The sequence below is a fragment of the Monodelphis domestica genome, chromosome 1, assembly GCF_027887165.1.
Source record: "Monodelphis domestica isolate mMonDom1 chromosome 1, mMonDom1.pri, whole genome shotgun sequence".
Lineage (NCBI taxonomy): Eukaryota > Metazoa > Chordata > Mammalia > Didelphimorphia > Didelphidae > Monodelphis > Monodelphis domestica.
The window spans coordinates 80,628,616-80,651,606 of record NC_077227.1 but is presented as its reverse complement, the minus strand read 5'-3'; the positions used below and the strand labels follow the sequence as shown (position 1 = coordinate 80,651,606).

At 38.8% G+C, this 22,991-nt stretch overlaps 1 protein-coding gene across 50 annotated transcripts in view; it reads right to left on the bottom strand.

Annotated features, from left to right (window-relative positions):
- Window positions 1-22,991, bottom strand: part of SORBS1 (sorbin and SH3 domain containing 1) — a 322,212-nt gene that overhangs the window by 213,871 nt on the left and 85,350 nt on the right. For all 50 annotated transcript variants that reach the window (XM_056801998.1, XM_056802112.1, XM_056802016.1 and 47 more), the window contains exon 2: window positions 22,861-22,940. The gene's annotated coding sequence lies outside the window, so the exon portion shown is untranslated. The remainder of the gene's footprint in view (window positions 1-22,860; window positions 22,941-22,991) is intronic.

Sequence of the window (22,991 nt, the reverse complement as noted above, 5' to 3'; positions counted from 1 at the left end):
AAGTGTTTTAAGTCTCTTATAATCAGAGAAATGCAAATCAAAACAATGCTGAGATACCACCTCATAACATAGCAGATTGGCTAACATGACAGCAAAGGAAAAGTAATGAATGTTGGAGGGGATGTGGCAAAATTGGGACATGAAAGCATTGCTGATTGTGAATTGATCCAACCATTCTGGAGGGCAATTTGGAACTATGCCCAAAGGGTGCTAAAAGACTGTCTGCCCTTTGATACAACTATAGCACTGCTAGATTTGTACCCCAAAAAGATAATAAGGAAAAAGACTTATACAAGAATATTCATAGCTGTGCTATTTGTGGTGGCAAAAAAACTGGAAAATGAGGGGATGCCCTTCAATTGGGGAATGGCTGAACAAATTGTGGTATATGATGGTGATAGAATACTATTGTGTTCAAAGGAATATTGAACTGGAGGAATTCCATGTGAACTGGAATGACCTCCAGTAATTGATTCAGAGTGAGAGGGGCAGAACCAGAAGAACATTCTATACAGAGGCTGATACGCTGTGGTACAATTGAATGCAATGGATTTCTCCATTAGTAGCAATGCAGTGATCTAGAACAATTTGGAGGGATTTATGAGAAAGAACATTATCCACATTCAGAGGAAAAACTGTGGGAGTAGAAACACCAAAGAAAAACAACTGCTTAATGACATGGGTCAATGGGGATATGATTGGGGATGTAGACTCTAAGAGATCACCCTAGTGCAAACATCAACAACATGGAAATCAAGGACACATGTAAAACCCAATGGAATTGTGTGTCAGCTACAGGAACGGGTGGGGGGAGGGGACAGAAAGAATATGATTCTTGTAACCAAGGGAAAATGTTTTAAATTGACTAATTAAATAAAATTTTCACAAAAAAGAGGAAAGGAACCCAATAATACAAAAAGATATATCTCTCCAAAGTCTTAGTGAAATTTAAAGCTGAAATCTGCACCAAGACTTTTGGGTCTTGAGTATTTTTTTGTAGAAGCAAAAACAAAAAACTGGACACTAAAGGCATGGTTATCAATTGGGAAATGGTTGAACAAAACATGGTATATGAATACAATGGAATACTGCTATTCTATTAGAAAAGAATAAAGGTTCAGTTAAGGAATGACCTAGGAAGACTTGTATGAACTGATGCAGAGTGAAATAAGTAGAACCAAGAGAACAATTTGTACAATAACCACAATATTGTAAAATTCAACACTTTCAAAAGACTTAAGAGAGGTGATAGACTAAGGGAACAGAACAAGACAAATGATTTGGATGTAGGCCACTTATAAAATTGTTTTGCTTGATGATGCATATTCATTATGAAAGTTTTGGTTTTTTTCACCACCACCCCCAAGAATAAAGTGGGGGAGGTAGAAGGTAGAAAAATAGATTCCTTCATTTTTTTAAATTGAATTTAAAATTTTTTTAAATAAATTTGAGGGGGAATATAGGTGGCTCAGTGGATTGAGAGCCAGGTCCAGAGATGAGAAGTCCCGAGTTCAAATTTGACCTTAGACACTTCCTAGCTATGTGATCCTGGGCAAGCCACATAATCTCAACTGCCTAGCCCTTACCACTCTTCTGCCTAGGAACCAACACACAGTATTGATTCTAAAATGGAAGGTATGTGTTTAATATATATATATATATATATATATATATATATTACAAATTTAACAAATGAGCAAACTCCAATTTGAGAGGGTGAATGACTTATCCAAAGGTATTCAGTCAGCAAATGGCAAAATCAAAACTTGAACCTAGATCTCTGACCTCCAAAGGTCCAGTGCTCACTCACTACACCACAAAGCCAAGCTATAGATAGCGTAAGTATAATGAAAATAAGCTCTCTTTATACGGGGTATCCCCCAAAGTCTTAGTGTAGCTTAAAACTGAGATTTTGGAGCTACCTTGTATAATAACACTTTCTGGTTTGTGAAATGTTTTGCCTATGTTATAATTTCATTTGAGTCTCATGATAATCCTTTGAAGTAAGTACTACTATTATTATTTTTTAATTTTTAGTATCATATTTATTTTTTCACCAATTATATGTAAAAAACAATTTTTAACATTCGTTTTCTAAAATGCTGAGTCCCAAATTCTTTCCCTACTCCTTGAAACAGTAAATTAATCTAGTGTATCACTGTTATTATTATTATACCCATTTTTACAGATTAGGAAACTCGGGTTCAGAGAGGAGAAATGACTTGCCCATAATTCAGCTAAGCAGTCCCAGATGCAAGATTTAACCTTGGGTTTTCCTGATTCCACATCCAAAGCTCTACTCACTCTAACATTGACTTTCATTGAATAAAGGCAATAGGTGACATAGTTCGGCTTAACCATGCCAAGCCTGAAATAGAAATTAGTATGACATTACAGTACCATCAAAGGAACACATTCCCTCGTGTCCTGCAAAACATGACAGGAATCTTGCCTTGACAAATTTAAACAGAAGAGTATTTTTTTTTAAACTTACTATTATTAGTTCCCACTTGCCTATGAATCAGCCTTCAGGGTGCAGGAGCATCTAAGCCTCATCAGGATGAAACCCAAGGCGACATCTCTGTTTATTATTTTGAAAAGAAAGCCCTGGTGCCAAGTTTCCTGCAACACCCAACTCAAACTATGAAATCTGGAGGACAGAACGTCCTGTTGCCAGGATTTGAAGACAGGAATATAGTCTGATCTAATAGATCAGCCCTACTTTCTTTTGGCAACAGGAAGGAATTGGATTCCAAAGAGCAAATGGGGTTGAATACCAACACACCTTTGGATGTTCATGTGACAATATTTATATTTAACCCCTAACATCTTCATCACCTTTAAAAATGGCTGAGAGTAAAGACATTTTATCTAGAAACACATTAATAAGCAGCCCTTGACTGGCACATACAAGCGTTATTAAGATATCATTATATTCCCTTCAGTGCTACTGCGGAAATGAAATTACCCAAGTGGGAATGAAAGCTTCAGTATTTCAGTGGATCTGAGAGCTCACTGGTGTGTACACCTTCTCCCCTGGTATTAGCAGCCACCCTTCCATGTCCTCTTCTCCTCTCTAATTCCAATCCATAATCTCATAAATCCTTCTATAAACTATGTAATGCACTGGAGGACTTCTTCTGGATGTTTCAATAATCACTACAGCATTTCAGCTGTCCACTTGTTGTCCATTCTTTTCATTATCTAATTGACTGGTCCACTTCCTTTTCAGCCATAGCAAACTTTTCCTGGATAAAATCTTTCATGGTGCATCTTGTATATGTGATATCTTTGTCTGTAATATTCTTCAGCTTTCATGCAGTAGGTTGGTCTTTGAATCACTAGCAATTTTGAATCTCTAGAAACAATAGTATTTGCTTGATAGGGCATCACCAAGAACATATTGGAATTTTCTTAAATGGATATTAATCTGGGATTCCCCAGTGCCATTTGGTACAAACATTGTAACCTCCACTCTTTTGTTCCTTTCCTTGAGAATAGCAATTAAAAACCACAGAATGTTAGAACTGGAAAGGTCCATAAAGAGATGAATTTGGAGTGAAAGGACTAGATTCTAATCCCACTTTCCACCAAAGGATGATTTTGAGCAAATCACTTTCCCTCTCCTCAGATGTATAAAGAGTGTTGGGCTATATGATTCCCAAAATCCCTTCCCAATTTAAATCTACAATACTATGATCATCATCTTCATTGGAAAGTGAGTTCTACTGAGGCAAGGTGACCTGCCTAAAATCCTGCAGCCAGTAATCCATCGAACTGGACCTGGGTCTCCAGTCTCCCAATTCCCTACACAAGTGTTCATCCTACCACTTTTGAGTCATATTCCAGGCCAAAATTGTACCCTTCTGCAGATGGTGACAATTGGAGCCAAAATGGAATACAAATACATTCAGACTCCTCCAACCCATTTATATGTTAACAGGGCATTAAGAGCTAAGAGAGCTGAGCTAAGAGCCAGTATCAGGAAGAAGACTGCAGTTGGCCTCTGGAGCTCAGGTTCAAATTCATGAAAGTCAAATTCTTAGCACCTGACTCTGAGCAAATACTTTCATTTCTCTGAACCTCAATTTTCTCTGTTAGTAAAGGACATCTTTTACCACCTAATATCCCAGGGAGTTTGTGGTGAATGTGAAAGTAATTTGTAAATTGTGTTTTGGCATAAAACCTTAAGGAATTAGGTAAAGTCGCTTACCTGTCTGTGTTCAAACAGTTATTAGTGCTTTCCCCTCCCCCACCTCACACTGCTACCTGGAAATTATGAATAATGATAATCATCATGATGAAGATTACAATAATAGCAACTCGCATTGATATTGTGCTTTAAGGTTTGCAAAGTATTTTTTTAAACCTCTCTCATTTGATCCTCACAACAACCCTGGGAAGTACAATTATCCCCATTTTACAGATGAGGAAACTGAGGCTGACTAAGGTTAAACAGCTTGCCCAGGGTCACACAGCTAGTTAGCATCTGAGACTGGCTTTGGACTTAGGTTTTCCTAACTCAGTCCAATATTTTATCCACTCTGTGCACCCACCTTTACTTTAATAAATGTTTTTTGACGCATCTCTAACTTGGACTCACTTCCCTGTGCAGATATTATAGCCCACTGGTAGAATACAAAACCTTGATTATTTTGTTTCTGTCTCTGCGTCCCCATCGCCTCAGCACATGCAATAGCATACGATGGCAACTGAAGGAAGGAAGGAAGGAAGGAAGGAAGGAAGGAAGGAAGGAAGGAAGGAAGGAAGGAAGGAAGGATGGAATTAGCTCTTACTCCAATCTGCACGAACTCTTGTGTCTTCTTTCCAGTTTGACCTGCGAGCCCCGGAGGAAGGTCTCTCTTCTCCACACTAGCTCAGCCCACCCCGTGATCCCAGAGTGCCAAGCTCAGAGCCCTAACACACAGCAGGTGCTCCAGAATAGCTGCTGCTGATGAGAGCAACAGAAGCCCTTAAAGGGCTGGGCTGGAGGTCTTATGGGAAACTCAGATTGTGCAACCTGGAAGAAAGAAGCCCTGAGGGGGAAAATTTCCTAATGATTTTCTAGTAAAACAACAGGGAATAATTACAGGGAAAGACATTCTAAATCAGTGAAACATCTGAGTTGATAGTCTTCGAGAAATGCAATTTGAGTCCTTCCTAAGTAGACTCAGCAACTCACTCTGCTTTCAAAGGAGCCTCAGTAAAATGCCAGATCTGCTATTAATGAAGACTTCAGAAGAATTTTTAATTAGACATTCATTGTTTGTATGCAAATGACTGTGCTGAAGCAGTTATGAAAGTGCTGGAAGACAGCTTTTCTGAAGTAAACAGCCCTCTGGCAATCTTATTTATAGTCTTTATTTGCTGAGTCAGTCTTTCTTTCCAAAATGGTGAAGACCTGAAATTGCCCATTAGAATGGAAAACGTTCTAGCCAGTGAAATCAGTAGAAACCAGTTTCTAGGATCATGTCTACCATGCAGCAGCAAGTCCCCACCTTTCTTGGGGCCTCAGTTTTCCCAATCTATAAAATGAGGGGATTGAACTAAATTACCTCAAGGGTCTCTTCCAACTCCAGCATTCTGTGCTTCTATGTATGAATATCTAATTCATAGAACTGGAGTCTGAGTTAATTAGTTTTTGCTGTAGCCTGATGTTTATTCTATAGAGAAACTCCATAAATCTGATCCAGACTTCAACTTAATTTCATCTCAACACAGCAGGGATGGCCCCAAACAGAGAAATAGAAAAGTCACCAGTCTTGTGTTGGGTTATAAATCTGGGAGTCATCCAAAGAATCTTAAGGAAGCTTCCTTCAAATATTTCCTGATCCCAGCTCTTCAAGCCCCTCTATTCCCTCCCTAAACAACATCTGCCTTGTTCCTTTATCCTACTTATCAATGGAATGAAATTCATTGATGGGACTTTTTCCCAAGAACTTGGAAAAGCCTCGGTCTTTGCCCTTTAATCAAGTTCATTCATAAAATCACTTTCTAGAAGTGTTATGGGACCTGTGGTAGGGACCAAACTAAGCCTAGCATTACTTTCAAAATTACCAGTGACATTATGCCTGGTGTCCAATGATTTTCAAGCAAAACCATAGACAGTAATTATAGAGAAAGGCATTTTTTAAGTCAGTGAAAGATCTGATGCTCTACATGAACTTACTTACTGCCAATCACTTAAAATAGGTGTTTTCCTGCTACAATGCATTCCTCTAGTGACCACTACCTCTAAGTTCTCTGATACAATTCAAGTCCATGTATTAGACATTCTCACATTACATGGCTTCCTCCAAACCCTAGAATCAGAAAAAGCATACCGCTCCCAAATTTCCTTGCCCAGTAGTTTCTGCTGATCTGTGCTGATTAAATATGGGGCATACCACGGAAACATCAAATCACAGAATTTCAGTGAAGGAAAGAAAAGGACCTCAGAGGCCATTTAGTCCAACCCCTCCACCCCAATTTTACACAAGAGAGAAATGAGACCAAGAGAAGTCAAATACCTGGCTCTAAGCCACATAGAGGTAGGTAGTAAGTAGGTGGGAGTCAGAATTAGGGCAATGAATCTGAGAGTCAGAAGGGATCTCAGGGTCCCTCTAATCCATCCCAACCACAGAGGAACCCTTACTATAACACTCCGAACAATGTGTTTGTTTGTCTGGCCTCTGTTTAAAGACCTCCAATGAGATACCATCACCAACCAAGGCAGCCCATACCATTTGGAGGCAGATCAAATTGTTAGGATGTTTATTCCTAAGATCAAATCTAAGTTAGGCTTTTTGTGACTTTTTGTCCATCATTCCTAGTTTGCCCTTTGGAGTAAGAAAGAACAAATCAAAACCTTCCTCCCTGTGACAGCTCTGAAAATGTTTGAAGACACCTATCAAACCTCCCCTGATCTTCTATCTAAGCTAAATGATTTAGTCCACAACAACTCCTGGAGAGCAGGGAACACTTTTTGCCTCTCTAAGTAACCACAGCATTTAGCACAATGCCTGGCACATAGCAAGCAACTATCAACTATCCACTAGCTGATTAGTTCCTCAAGGGCTCAAGGCCCTTCACCATCTTGGTTGCCTTCCTTCAGATATTGTCCACTAGTGGTGTCAAATTCAAATAGAAATCAGAGGCCATTAAACCATACATAAGGATCCCTGAGGCCTATATTTTGACTTGGAAGACCACATATTAACAATATTTGTGTTCTTTTGTATTTTTATTTATTTGTTAAAAATTTCCCGATTGGGGGGCAGCTGGGTATCTCAGTGGATTGAGAGCTAGCCCTAGAGATGGGAGGTCCTAGGTTCAAATCTGGCCTCAGACACTTCCCAGCTGTGTGACCCTGGGCAAGTCACTTGACCCCCATTGCCTAGCCCTTACCACTCTTCTGCCTTGGAGCCAATACACAGTATTGACTCCAAGACGAAGGTAAGGGTTTAAAAAAAATTTTCCCGATTGCATTTTAAACTGATTTCAGCAGGCACATAGGAATGTTGCAGGCAGGTATCGTTGTGTCTGACTCCTTTGCTCTATACTCTTCCAATATCTTTAAACTGGGATGTCTAGAACTGAACACAATACTCCATTTGAAGATGGACCATGGCAGAATACTGTGGGATTATCACTTCCCTATTGCTGGAAGCATTGCCTTTCTTAAGAAAGGCCAAGATTTTTGGCTGCCAAATCACACTGCTGGCTCAAGTTAGGTGGCAGTCCATTAAAAGCTAAAGTTTTTTTCAGAACTTCTGTCTAAACAAGCTTCTCCCATCTTGTACTTATGAAGTTGATTTCTTGTACTCAGGCACAAGACTTTACATTGATCCCTATTGAACTCATCTTATTAGATACTCTGGTTTGTCAAAATCCTTTGGGATTCTGTTCTCTGTTCTATTAGCCATCCTATCCCTCCCTCTCAGCTTTAAGTCCCCTGCACACGTGATGAGCAAATCAATTATGCCTTCATCCAAGGCATTGACAGAAATGTAAAAGGCTCAAACACAGATTCCCTGGGCCCCACTACATGAAAACCCCTGGCAATACCAACACTGAACCATCAGCAAGCACTCTTTGAGGCTGACCACCAACTAGCTGTAAACCTATATGACTGTAGTAGCACCTAATCCATCATTTTCTGTCTTCCTCTTCCCCATAAGAACAGAACAAAATACTTTACCAAGAGCATCTAGGAGGTCCATCTACCTGGTCCTCCAACTCTATATGGGACTCTTCCAGATATGCCACTAGGTTGCTCGGAACACACCATTCAACTATTCAGTGGCCCCAAATAACTCTCTAAGACTGTAAGTTACAGGTGAATGCCTGACCTACATGGATGGAGAGAGCTTTCTTGAAGTTCACTACCCCATAAAATGATAGGGTTGGGCTACAGGAAAAAAAAATCTTAGGCTAGTATGACTCCAAGTGTCATCATAGCAGATACTCATATAATCCAGCTGACTCAAGCCATGTTTTTTTTTTTCTTCTATTATTGAGAAGTAAAGAAAAGCCATAGACAAATAGGTCCCCAACACAGGGATTCAATTCAATACTCACTAAATATCTATGAAGGGCAAAGTACTCTGCTAGGATACAAAGCAAAAGCAAGGAATGGAAAAAAGAAGGAAGGGGCTAGGTTATAAAGACATTTAAAAACCACAGAATTTTATATTTCATCATGGAGGTAATATGGAAGCCTCAGCAACCTGGCTCACCTAAGCAGAGCTGAGCAGCCAAATCAGAACACTTAGCAGCAAAAGGGAACATATCCCAACTGAATGGTCACCCACAGTCCAACGTCAGCATCTCAGGCCAGTAAATTTATATTCACTCTGCTCTGTTTCTTCCTACTGCTTCAGATCCTACCCTCAGAGCAGTGATAATCAGTGGCCATAGCTCTCACAGTGACGAGTGACTACTCTGGGGGTGACATAGACACACCAGAGGCCACACTATGGAATCTCATGCGGAAACTGTTAAGGGCTGCTGCTACAAATCAAGTCTGATCACATCTCTAGCCTTCTCAAATGCTGGTCGTGTCTACTAGATAAACTAAAGATACCTTATCCTCTCTGGCATTCATGGCTCTCCACAGTCTGTCTCCAATTTACTTTTCCAGCCTTATTTTACAGTACCTCCTGCAGGCACCCCAGGCTCACTGGGCTACAGGCTGTTCTCCATTTTCAACCTGTCGTCTCCTATTTCCATGCATTTGTGTACCTCTCATGTGAAAAAATGAGTGAGTTAAAGTAGAGATCTCTCAGGTTCCTTCCAACAGTCTATGATTTTAACTTGCTTTAGGGATCTCCTCCCCTCCTTTGAAAAAATAAATGTCCAATAACACATCTATAACTCTCAAGTTTACAAAAATTCTTTCCACACAACAACCTGGGAGTTAGGTCAAGCAAGTGTTATTAGCCCAGCATGGTATGGTGGACAGAGTTTTGGCTTTGACTCAGGAGAGCTTTGGGCTAAAACTCTTATTCTGACATGGAATTGGTATGCAACCATGTACAAATCATTTCATTTCTCTGGGGCTCAGGTTCCTCATTTAAAAAAAAATGATGATTGGGGGCATCAAGGTAGCACGGTAGCACGAGGACCGGAATCAAGAGGTCCTGAGTTCAAATGTGAACCTCAGACACTTCCCACCTATGTTTCTTAACCTTGATTGCCTAGCTTTTGCTGCTCTTCTGCCTTAGAAGTGATAGTAGGAGGGGCAATTAGGTGGCTCAATGGATTGAAAGTCAGACCTACAAATAGGAGGTCATGGGTTCAAATCAGACCTCAGACACTTATTATGTGGCCCTGGACAAGTCACTTAACCTCCATTGTCTAGTTCTTACCACTCTTCTGTCTTGGAACTAATTAATTGATTCTAAGATGGAAGGTAATGGTTAAAAGAAAAGAATTGATACTAGGACAGAAGGTAAGGGTTTAAAAAAGTGGTGGTTAGACTTCTAAAAAACCAACCTCACAAGACTGAAGATAAGATGGGGCTAAAGAAGTACAGAGGTTAGCTATTATCTTTGTCATTCTTATTTTAACAATGAGGGAGACTGAGGAGCAGAGAAGATAAGAGTCACAATATGAATCTCTATCAGAATCTGGCTTCAAGTCCAGGTCCTCTAACTCCAAGTTTCCCTGGTCATCCTATTACACCAAGCTGCCTCGCATCTGACTACAGTTATAATTCTAGAAAATAGTGTGACTCAAAACCTGGAGCTGAGAATAAAGTTTTTGTTTTTTTTTTAAGTATTAAGAACAACTCCCTAGAGAATAGCGTTGGACTTGGGTTCAAATTATGTCTCTGAAACTTACTGATTATATGACCCTAGGCAAGTCATAATCTCTGTGAGCCTCACTTTCTTCATCTATAAAATGAGGGGAGTAGACTTGAGGATCTCTAAGGTCCCTTCCCAAATCTATGTATGATTTCATGATCCTCCTCAAGACCAAATAATTAATTGCAGAGGAACTTAATTGAACAGGTTTCTACCCTTTGAGAGAAAATACTACTAAGGCTCACTCACTGGGCCAAATTCTCCCTTTTGGGGTGTTCTTTCAATTTTTCTGACCATATACCAGGCTCAAGAAAAGAACACTGTTGCCTTTAATGCTTTTCTCTAATACCTGCAATCTTCCTTTTAGCAAATTAGGATGCCCTCATTAGGAGAGGCTGGGAAGTCTTTAGATAGCATCAGGAAGAGAAAACAGGGCTGAAGTATGAGGAGACCTTGAGCTATTCCAAACTTCTAATCTTGGATTAGCTAATCCAGAGACCTTTCCATATTTACTTAGTAACAGTTAATGATACTCATCCCACCAAAGATAAACTGGGACAATCCAGGAAAAGGAAAGGGAAACAGTGAGGTAAGGGTAGTCGCGTACTTGGCACCAAGCAAAGGAAAGATGCTTAGTTGGCCAGGATACATTTTTCCTCCTAAGAGAGGAATGAGATAATGTATCACCATAACTTTAAACTATAATCCGTTGCTAAGAAGAGACCTAACAGACCCCATCTCTCCTTTCTACCCATTTTCACAGTTAAAAGTCAATCGATTATCAATATTTTTGTAGCAGATTTTCCATTTTATGCTGTAAATGGGGCGTGCATAGAGGCATATCTATCTTTAAATCCTTGCTCCCTCTTCATAAGGAGGGGAAATTAAATTAATCATTCATTGCCTCAACCAAAATGTTTATTAAACAGGGTGACAGGGTACAAGAACAATAGAAGATATGGTGCCTGTCCCATTGGACAATTCAAAAGCCAATATCACATACACAAGGAAATGACCTAAAAGGAAAGTAGCATATTCTTCACAAGTCCAAAATGACCTAGAGTTAACTGAGTCCACAAGACCAGAGGAAATGCTGTACAAAATGGGCATTACTTTATACAGTCAGAAAGAGTCAAGGACTTGACCCCATAGGCACTAATTCAAAGAAAATACTCTGTAAGGTTAATAAAAGTCCAGTTTCTCATTTCAATCACTGATGTCAGTCCATCAATTATCATTTATTATGCACCTACTATGTCCCAGTTGTTGTTCAAGTCATTTTCAGTCATGTCTGGCTATTTGTGACCCCATTTGGAGTTTTCTTAGCAAAGACACTGAAGTGGTTTCTCATTTCCTTCTCCAACTAATTTAACATAAAGAAATAGAGGCCAGCAGGGTAAAGTGGCTTCCCCGAGTCCCATAGTTGGTAAGTATTTTAGGCAAGATTTGAACTCAGGAAGATGAGTCTTCCTGATTCCAGACCCAGCACTCTTAACACTTGTTGCCCCACCATGTCCTAAGCACTGTGCCAAATGCTGGGAATACAAAGAAAGCCCCAGACCCTACTCTCGAAGAGTCCACAATCTAAGGAGGGAGTCAATTTGCAAACAACTATGTGTAGAGGAGTTACATACAGGATAAATTGGGGGAAAATCTCAAAAGAAAGACCCTGAGAGCAAGGAAGACTAGGAAAGGCTTCTTGTTGAGAGTGGGACATTAGCTGGGGCTTGAAGAAAGCCACAGAAGTGAGGAAGGAGAGATGAGGAGGAAGAATGGTTCAGGAATGGGGACTGGGCTGGGAGATAGAGTATCTTCTGTAACTAAGGGCAAGGAGGCCAGTGTTACTGGATCTGAGTACTGCATCCCAGTGGGGAGGAGTAAGGTGGGAAAAGATGAGAAAGGCAGCAAATAGCCAGGTTTTATAAAGGGCTTTAAAAGTCAAACAGAGGATGTCAAACTTGATCGTAAAAGCAACAGGAAGCCAGTGGAGTTTATTGAAAGGAGAGTGGAGGGTATGTGTGATATGGTTAGACTTGCATCTGATATAGTCAAACTCTGCAACTGGACAGCTAAATGGAGGCTGGATTGGAGGGGAGTGGGGGAAGAGATTCCAGGCCAGGAGATTAAACCTATTATTGCCAGAGACCAAGACTGAGGTATGGTGATCTTACCAAGATCAGGTGTCAGAAGAAGTAGAGGCAAGTGTCAGAAGAGAGTAGAGGCAATGAGAGGGATGTTACAAAGGAAAAGACAATAGGGGTCAACCATTGATTAGATTTGGATCTAGGAGAGAGCAAGCAGTCTAGGAGGGTAGTCTGGGGATATGGGAGGACCTTTCCAGTAAAAGAAAAGTTAAAAAGAGGAGAAAGTTTTAGGAGAATGATAATGAATTTGGTTTTGGATATGTTGGGTTTGAGATGTCTACAGAACATCCACAGGCAGCTAGAGAGCACAATAGATAGAGCATCAGGTCTGGAGTCAGGGGGACCTGGGTTCAAATCAGACCTCAGATACTTTCTAGATGTGTGACTCTGGGCAAGTCACTTAACCCCCATTTCCTAGCCCTTGCCACACTTCTGTCTAAGAATTGATACTAAAACAAAGGGTAAACAAATTTTAATGATGTTTATCAAACATCCTGTTTAAGAGATCCAAAAGGTAACTGGAGAGACAAAACTTGAAGTCAGCAGGTCAGCATATAAATTAAGATTTGTAAGTAGATCTTGAGAATCATCAGCATAAAGCTATAATTGAAACTATAGAAGCTGATCTGATCATTAAGTGAAATAGTAGAGGGAGAAGTGAAGAGGGCCCTGAACAGAGCCTTAAGCATGACCTGGATAAAGATCTAACAAAGGAGACAGAGAAGGGGTTAAAGAAATAAGGAGAGAACTTCAAGAAAACAATGTCACAGAAACTAGAGAAAAGAGAATGCTGAGAAGAATGTGATTGGGTGACTGTCAGAATCTGTGAAAATGTCAAGAAGACAGAGGATTAAGGAAAGGCCATTAGGTTTGGCAATTAGCAGATCATTAGTAACTTTGGAAAAAGAAGTGTCAGTGGAATAAGGAGGTCAGAAGTCAGATTAGAAGAGTGTTATCTCTAAGAATGCAAATCTAGTTCCAGAGACTTTAAACTAAGCATCTCTTTAATGTTTAAGTGGTACCTTTTAGACTAAATTCACACTGACCCCAGCACCCTACCTCCATGGGTTAATGTGATCTTTATTTAAAATATTATTATTATTGCTTTTTGGTCTTTTGCAAAAATATAATCGTACAGAGCCTACCTACTTCATAGTATTCCTGTGAAGAAAATACTCTTACAAACCTTAAAAGGCTATAGAAATGAGTAGTTATTGTCACAGGCATTTATGATTTAGGTTAGACAAAAGGAAGAAGGTAGCAATTTTTTGTGGGAGGAATAACAGGAGAAACATAGATATCCCCCAGTCTTTTGCTCTCAAGAACCAGTCTGTCCCCTGTCCAACAGAGAGGGAACCCTAGCCTAGGGCTGAGCAATATTTCCCAATAAATCATGCCTCACCTACTCCTTTAAACCATCCACTGTGAGAAAAAAACAAAACACAAGTAAACTAAGTAGTCAAAGGACACGAGGGGCTACAGTGACTTGCTAGCTGTGTGACCCTGGGCATGTCACTTAATTTTGTTTGCCTCCATTTCCTTATCTGTAAAAAGAACTGGAGAAGAAAATGGCAAACCACTCTAGGATCTTCACCAAGAAAACCAAAAATGGGGTCCAGAAGAGTCAGAGTGGCTGAAGCAACTGAACAACTGACCAAAGGACCATATCTGACAAAGCAGATAACAAGTTGTTCCCATATTCCCCTCTCTTTGCCAAGAACTGGGAAATACATTTCATCTTTCAACTATGATTAGTGATTGCAATTAATATGAGTTACTCTGGGGTTTTTTCAGTGGTATTTACATTACATAGTTGTTGTAAATGTTGTTTTCCTAACTACTGGTTATTTTTAATGTTTCTAGATGAAACTATAGAGAAATTTCTGGGAACCCAAAAGACTAGACCCCTCATATGACCAGATGTAATATCAGAAGAAAAGAATACTTTCCTAAAAGATCCGAGGATATTATCAATTCCAATTCCATTGTATCACTGACCCTTAATATATCTTAAATTAAAAATGTTTATGGATAATTAAAAATATTTATTTTAACACAATGTGATTTTTAAAAAATTCATTGACTTCCTATATTACTATTTAGATTTTAAAGATCATCGATGCTAATGAAATTGAGAAGACATTTATGAAGGATAAAGAATAACAGTATTATGAAATAAAAATAGGATAGGAAAGGGCAGTCAGAGTTTAGGCCCATTTGTATTATAAAATAGTGGGAAAATCACAAAAGAAATGAAGACAGAGTCTAAAAGGTAAAAAATTTTAATTTTCAGAAATTCTAAAATAGAAAATCCTAAAATTCTCAAGGAAATTTATATGACACCCTTAAAATATCTTTTTGCAGATTTAATGTATCTATCTCTTCATTCTATGAAAGGTGTTGTATATAATTTATTTATAAACTAAATTACTTCACTGGCCATTGCCTGGACTTCAAATGGTTTGATCATCAAAGCCTTTTAATAAGGAACCATAGTAATGACTGACATAATTTCTTAAGTTTTGCAAAGAACTTTACATACATTATCTCATCTGAACCTCACAATGGCCCAAAGAGGGAAATATACAATAACAGTTTTAGTGGGGAAAAATCCTTACTTTATAGTGGTTCTATGAAATATGTTATTTGTCTATAGCTCACATCAAATTTTCTCAATATTTGCTGCCTTCCTCTTGTGGTGATCTTTGTAAAGTAACTATATTGGTTTATGTTAACAGAGATTTCCTTTTCTGGGTAATCATCTAAAACTAGCATCATGGTACAATGCATTGAGTATTGTCTTAGAAGTTAGAAAATCAGGGTTCAAATCACACTTCTGTTAATAATTGCCTTTATAACCTTAGGAAAGGAAGGGAAAGCACTAAGAAAGTGTGGTTGGGTACTGTGTTAATCACTTTACAAGTACTATCTCTTTTGATTCTCACAATAGTCCTAGGAGGTAGGTATTCTTGTCCCCACTTTCCAAAAGAGGAAACTGAGGCAGACAGCTTACCAGGTGTTACTTAGGATCATCAGTCCTTCTTAAGCATAATTACCAAGTCATAATATTCAGTCAAATTTATATATATGTATATGTATATATATGTGTGTGTGTATATTATATACACAGACACACAATAAAACTCCACTATCTGATTTTGTTCTAGCTACAGAAGATACAGGAGAAAAATCATTTGGTTTCTGTTCATGCTTACAACATGAATATCTACTACAAAGTGCTGTTAGGCAAAGAGAGCAGTCCCACCATAATGTCTGAGGATGATGAATGAATCCTTCCCTGAGAAATTAGGAGGTACAATGGCTTTATTTGGATAATGAACTTTGGTGGCCATTATGAAAGTGCAGAATGAAATGAGCGTTTCTTTGAGCCTACCTCGGCAGAATCAATCTTTGATGAAAGCATGACTACACTCTTTAGACAAGAGAAATTCTGGTGGAATAAGATAAACAAAGAATGACTCATCTCTCTGCTGATGAAGGGATTTCATGATGAGGGCATGGCTGTAAAGCAGGCATCTAATGATGCAGATGCCAAATTCATCAAATAGGACTTATCGAGATGTCTTCTTCCTATGAATGTGCTGTAATTGCTAGAGAGGATGTCGTGATATCCCCTTGTTTTGGAAACAGCCTATGGCTGAGCCAGGAAATTAGGATGGGTGGAGGGCAAAAAAAATGTACTTTTCCCTCCCTAAATTATAGCCACAAGAAGGAATTAAATATCTTATTTTTATATGCAATCAGTGGCTGTGATACAACAGCCTGCTTGTTCAAAAAAGCCTTGGAGAAATGCCAAGACCTATGAGAGGCCATTGAATATATTGAATGATTTTGATTTGCCATATGATTCAGTTGCTTTGGCAGGAGAGCATTTCCCCTTGGCCTCTAACAGTGCCTGGGAAAAGGAAACCTCTATTTACAATCATCAATGCAACAGCTTCATAAGACTTGTCATAAGAGAAACTACATGGAGTTGCCACTTACTGAAACTGCATCCTGGCAGAATCCATTTCAAGGGGCTCAATGAGTTCATCACTCCTGTGGCATCCAAAAAGCACTACAAACTACGGCATTTAGTTTTGAAGGCCATCAATAATCAATCTTACTCCCATTCCAAAATTCAATCCATTGAATCTAACGGCTCTCTTACAGTTTATTAAGAGGTTGGGGCAGGAGGCAGCTGTAGAAAAATGGGCTTGAAATTTTCCACAGTGGCAGAAAAAGCTATGGACAATGAACAGGATTCCAATCCAAGAACAGGAATCCAATCCAGAGTTAGAAGGGACTTGAGGCCATCTAGTCCAACTTGCACCTCAATGAAACCCCATACAACATATTCAATCACTTTTCAACTTTTGTCCACCGCTTCATGACCCCTTTTGGGATTTTTTTGGCAAAGATTATTAGAATGGTTTCCTCTGTTCTTCTTTAACTCATTTTTACAAATGATGAAACTGAGGCAAAAAGAGTGAAGTGATTTGTCCAAGATCACACAGCTAGTAAGTATCTGAGGCCAGATTTGAACTCAAAGAGATGAGTCTTTCTGATTCAAAGCCTGGTGCTCTACCCATTGAACTACCTATATAGTCACTATATAAGCACTTGCTTGAAGATCTCTTTTTGCATATAGGCATTCAAGCAACTCTAAATCCATATAACCAAACTATCATCTTCCACTATTTCTCTACCCCAATAATATATACAACATAAAAATTATTACTTAAAAATACCTTACTTAAATCCACCTATCCTGTGTCGACAACATTCCCTGAAAGACCAACCTAGCCAATTCAACAGTATGTCAAGGATCTATGATTCCATGAGAGTAGTAATTCCCTCCCTCACCACTGATTGCAACTTATCTACAACTTACAGTCTTAAAGAGCTGCTTGAGCTTCAGAGAGGTTAAGTGATCTGCTCATGTCACACAGCTAACACAAGGGTCAGAAATGAAACTCAGGCTCTGGTCTTTCTGACTTATGGGTCAACAGCTTATCTGTCCATATTGCTAGTCTAATAAATTTGTCTATAAACAGAGTTGGTCTGATGTGACCTATTCTTGATGGTCATGCTTGCTCTTATGATCCCTTTTCCCCTTTCTAAATAATTGTTTGTGAGTGATCCCTTTAAAAATCTGTTCTAGAATGTTTCTGGGAATTGATGACAAGTCACCAGACCCTAGTTTGCACTACACTCTATTAAAAAATTTGAACATTTAACTGACAGCAACAAATTCTCCTCTTTTTTTTTTTAAACCCTTACCTTCCATCTTGGAATCAATACTGGTTATTGGTTCCAAGGCAGAAGAGTGGTAAGGGCTAGGCAATGGGGGTCAAGTGACTTGCCCAGGGTCACATAGCTGGGAAGTGTCTGAATCCAGATTTGAATCTAGGACCTCTCATCTCTAGGGCTAGCTCTCAATCTACTGAGCTACCCAGCTGCCCCCTCTTTTCCTTTTTTGATGAAAATAAGATCCAGAATAGTTATCTTTATCAAATCCTCTGCATTTTAGAAAATGAAATCATCATTACAAGAATTTATCAGCAACTCTACTTTCAACAGAGATGCCTTACATAATTGAGATGTTGCATTATTACTATATATCTCTGTGTCAGGTTTGTGATCTGTTTTCTGAAAACCTCATCTATTTTCTCCTTCTGGCTGGATGTACTGCCATGAATATGTTACTTCTGTTTCTCTCCCTAAAACCTCATCCCCAAACTTTCTGACATCTCCACATTCCCACCATATTCTGACCAGCTCCCCTGCTGCTTTACCCTCAGACCAGAGATTATGGTCTCCCTGGGGAACTTAGCCCTTTTAGCTTTGAATTTCCATTCTGGGTTTCATGTTGTTTTGACTGATGAGTGACTCATGTGGTCGTATGTATCTAGCTTAGTCATGCTTCACTTTACATCTCCACCACTGTGCAGCCATCCGCCCTACCACCTCAATTCAAACCTTTTAGTCCTCCTCTCTTCTTCCAGCTCTGGAAATGTAATCAGATCAATAGTTTCATTGTTAATGGAAAAGGGATATCAGTGTTCACCCTCAAAGATCATTATAACCACTGCTAGGGACTTTCTCAACCAAAATACTCCTCTCCAGTCAGCATATATATATATATATATATATATATATATATAGTTCCTTGAGGGCAGAGTCTATCTCACTTGTATATCTATAAACCCAGAAAAAACAACAACAAAGCTTGACACATAGTAAGAACTTAAGTGCCTTTTTCCATTCATTTATTCATACCCCTTTCTGTTTGTGGATTTCCTCACATGAATATATTTTCTTCTATTTTAATAATATCCAACCACTCCTTTTATTTATTCTGTTCCTTCTAAATAAAAGATTCCCTTACAGAGGAATATTCCAATTAAGAGTTTCATCTTGGCCAGTATCAATAATTAAAATTTTCTCATTGCATTAGGATCTTCAGTTCACTTTGTTTATAATATACATTTTTTGTTTTTGTATATAGATTTGAAAGCATAGAGATATTATATCCAATAAATTAGTGTTCTTCTCTAATGTATTCTTTTCGGTGGTGTCTGACTTGACAGATATGTGTGAACAATTATTCCCTCCCTTTCCATTTATAATCAAAATCCTTCTTGATCAGATTCACAGGTCTCTAAACAAATTGTTTTTATCTGGAGTTTGATGTGCTTCATCCCTAACCAAGAACTCATCATTCCTATATCTTAAGCAGTCCAGAAATATAAATCTCACTCTTAGATACCATCTTCTCAACCACCTGCTGACTTCCCCAAAGCTTTTCTTTTCCGAAGCAAAGCCCTCCCCTTTCAATCAATGAACATGGAATCAATTACCATGGAATTACCAATTGTTATGCTTTTCTGCTTTCCAATACAGGATGTTCTATCTTTTGGTGGTCTCTGTGGTTCTGCATTATCATTCTGGGGATAAGAAGTTGTTTCCTCTTCTGTGAAAGTACCTATAACCATTTATGGGAAGTTTCAAATTTATTGTGTCCGCTGGTCCTTTTTTTTCCCCTTCTCTGTGTCACATTCTTCTACCCTGAAAATTCCTTAAAAGAGGTCAGAATCTCTTTCTGTTATTTCAATTTATAATCCTTGGTAGAACTTCTTTCATTTTTTATTAGGACACTTCATTCTCCTCATTAATATTTTGGAAAACAAAAGAATGCTCCTCTAGGCTTTTCGCCTTCTCCTTTCATGAAGAGATCAATTTGTACTTTATGTATACAGCACTATGACTCATGATTGACAGAAACAACACACCCTCTATAAATTCCTACAAAATCCTGCTTAAACTCCATACTTGCTAGAAGTGAGATCCTCAGTCCTCTGTTATTATCACTAGTAGCTCTCATGGCAAAATGCCTATTGTATGTGTTCACCTCACTAGGGGCTACTGAGCAAGACTCCATTTATTTACTGATTTTCTTCCTGTCTTTTCTCATTATAGGACCCTGGCTAATCAAAACCCTAGCCTAAGCAAATAATCTTACCCAACTAACTTTCAAAAATCAGTCTTTTCAAAAAATCAGGGGCCCTAAACAGCATTAGTAATTTGGATAATTAAGCCAGATCCAATGTATTGTAGTCTCTAAATATCTATAATTCAGGAGTCTCTTAACTTATTACCTTGTGTCTGGTCACAAAAATCTCATGACTTATCAGAGGAGGTTGAATTGCCTATTGAACTTGTCACCCCAGAAGGACTTCAAATAGCTAAGTAATAAATTTAGCCAAAATAGTTTTGAATGTGACATATTTTGTGACTTTGTGGATAAAAGCAGGGACATGGAATTATGGAATATTAAAACTAATTGACTCCACTGCCATCATAGAGTCTAATCCTATAATTTCACTGATGAAAAAACTGAGAGAACCTTGGTGACTCGCTCAAAGTGACAAAAATAGTGGAACTGGAGTGAGGTGACTCCCAGTGGATCAGTGATTTGATGGCCTTTAGTCAAAAGGCTGATTAAAGAGAGAGTATCCATTCATTCTTTTTTTTTTTTAAACCCTTAACTTCCGTCTTAGAGTCAAGACTGGGTATTGGTTCTAAGGCAGAAGAGCAGTAAGGGTAAGGCAATGGGAGTTAAGTGACTTGCCCAGGGTCACACAGCTAGGAAGTCTGAGGCCAGATTTGAACCCAGGACTTCCCATCTCTGGGCCTGGCTCTCAATCCACTGAGATACCCAGCTGCCCCCTCCATTCATTCTTGAAGTCACTTCTTCCAACTCTAAGTTTCTAAATCCTAAGATAATGATTCAACAAACATTTATTTATATAAGTACACAGGTACAAAAAACCTACAAGGGCTCAGGAGATACAAAGTTTAGGATTTTGTTGTTGTTATTGTTTTAATGGAAGTTGAGAGAAGACTATAGCAGATTGTATCCTTAATAGCTCATGAATATTCTTTAGCAACTCTTTGATATAGTATATCTCTGGAAAGCTAGACAATACAGTGGACAGAGCCCAGGACCTGAAATCAAAAAGATCTGAGTTCAAATCCAACCTGAGATTAGCTATGTGACCCTGGACAAGTCACTTAATCCCTATCTGCCTCAGTTTCTCATTTGTAAAATGGGGACACAGCAAAAAAGAAAGTGGTAAACCATTCCAGTATCTTTGCCAAGAAAACTCATGGGCAAAGTCTATAGGGTCACATAAAGGTAGACATGATTGAACAACAACCCCTTTATAAAATATTTTAAATTCCACTACTCTAAATCACACCTAAAATAAATGTTCTCTCTACTTTTTTCAATAGTAAGTAGATAGCCAAAGCAAAAAATTGAGACCAAGCATACAAGAATAGAGTTTTAAGTTGAAATGAAATAAAACTAACCAAGTTAAGTTGCTAGATATTTAATGATACACCTATTCATTAAGTTATAAGAAGCCATGGAAGTGATTCCCACTGGGTGATAGCAATCTTCATCTTTGGAAGAACAAGCTACGTCTGTGAGACCGTAAGTCCACTGACCCTACAGTATAATAATTCCCATGCCATGTGCATTCTGTTTACACACCGTGTCTCCCTCTACCTTGCTCCAAGTAAATTGTAAACCCCTTGAGAGTAAGAACTATTTAATTTTTGTCTATCCTCAGTGACTAGCACTGAACCAGTAACCCAAGAGGAGATGAATAAATATAAATGCTTGTTGGATTGAATTAGATGGGGGTAATTGAGCAGAAATGGTCTGCTGAAAACAACACTATTTTGAGCCCACTCCAGTTCCCAGGGGCCAAATCTCCTCCCATAATAGTACAGGTATGCCCTGGAACACTGGACTGAAGCCTGGGAAAATGGCTTGGAGTCTAGGTCATCCAGTAAGAGACTAATCAAACTCCAAGAAGGAAAAAATTCGGAGGATTATAGAACAGAAGGGATTTTTGGTAGGGAATACCAAGACCCAAGAGAAGAATAAAGGCTTTTATGGATGACCCTGAGAGGGCCACAATATAGGCTTTCCAGAATTGGACTTCCCCAGCTGATAAATAGCTATGACCTCAGGCAGGAAAAGCAAAAATTTGACAGATGTTGTGGTCCAAGGATCAAGCCTTTTTACTATAGTGGCTAACTGGAGAAAGTCTGGCAGGTGAGAAAGACATTGCCATCTCCCTCCCAATTCTCAAACACCTTCCCCTAAATTCAAAGTGCAAAGTTCTCAGAAGAGGCCTACAATTCATCAAACAGCTATAAATTCCTTTACACGTTCTAATTCTGGCCTCAGAGCACATCATGATTAGAGGAGTTTTTACCTCTGTAAATTGTCATAGAAACAGGAATGAACCTCTGCTGGGAAGAACAATTAAGCAGCTCTCTGGGGAGGAGGAGCATTTGTTAATTGTGAACTTACCTAATCTCAAATAAAGGGGAAGGTAATTGTGAAGTGTAGTTTAATTAATCTTTCAAGTGAAAATCTCTTCCTTTGTAACAACAGCCATCATGGCTTGGAGAAAATGAGAAAACACAATGGAGGTGAAAGAGTAGCTAGCATTTATATGGTGCTTTGAGGCTGCAAAGTGCATTACATAGGTCAACACATTTTATCATCACAACAGTCATGATAATAATAATAATAGTTAACATTTATAGCTGGGCAGTTAGATGGCAGAGTGGATAAAGCACCAGGCATAGAGTCAGGAACTCTTGTCTTCCTGAAGTCAAATCCGGCCTCAGGTACTTATTAGCTGTATGACCCTGGGCAAGTCACTTTAACTCCCACTGCATAACCCTTACTACCTTATTGGTTATACACAGTACTAATTCTAAGACAGAAGGTAAGTGTTTTGTGTTATATATTTGTTTCAAGGAGAGGTAACTTGGAGGACAATAATCAGAGAAAAATTTGGGTACTTTCCACCAGAATCATTTAAAAAAATAATAAAACCTACCAATGGGTAGAGGTGATGATAAGAGACATTGGTACTGAAGTCCTGAGCAGAGCGGGTACAAACTTCTCTGGACCCAGCTTCTAAAATAAAAAAAAAATTGAATCAGTCATGATGACACTTGCACTTTTCCC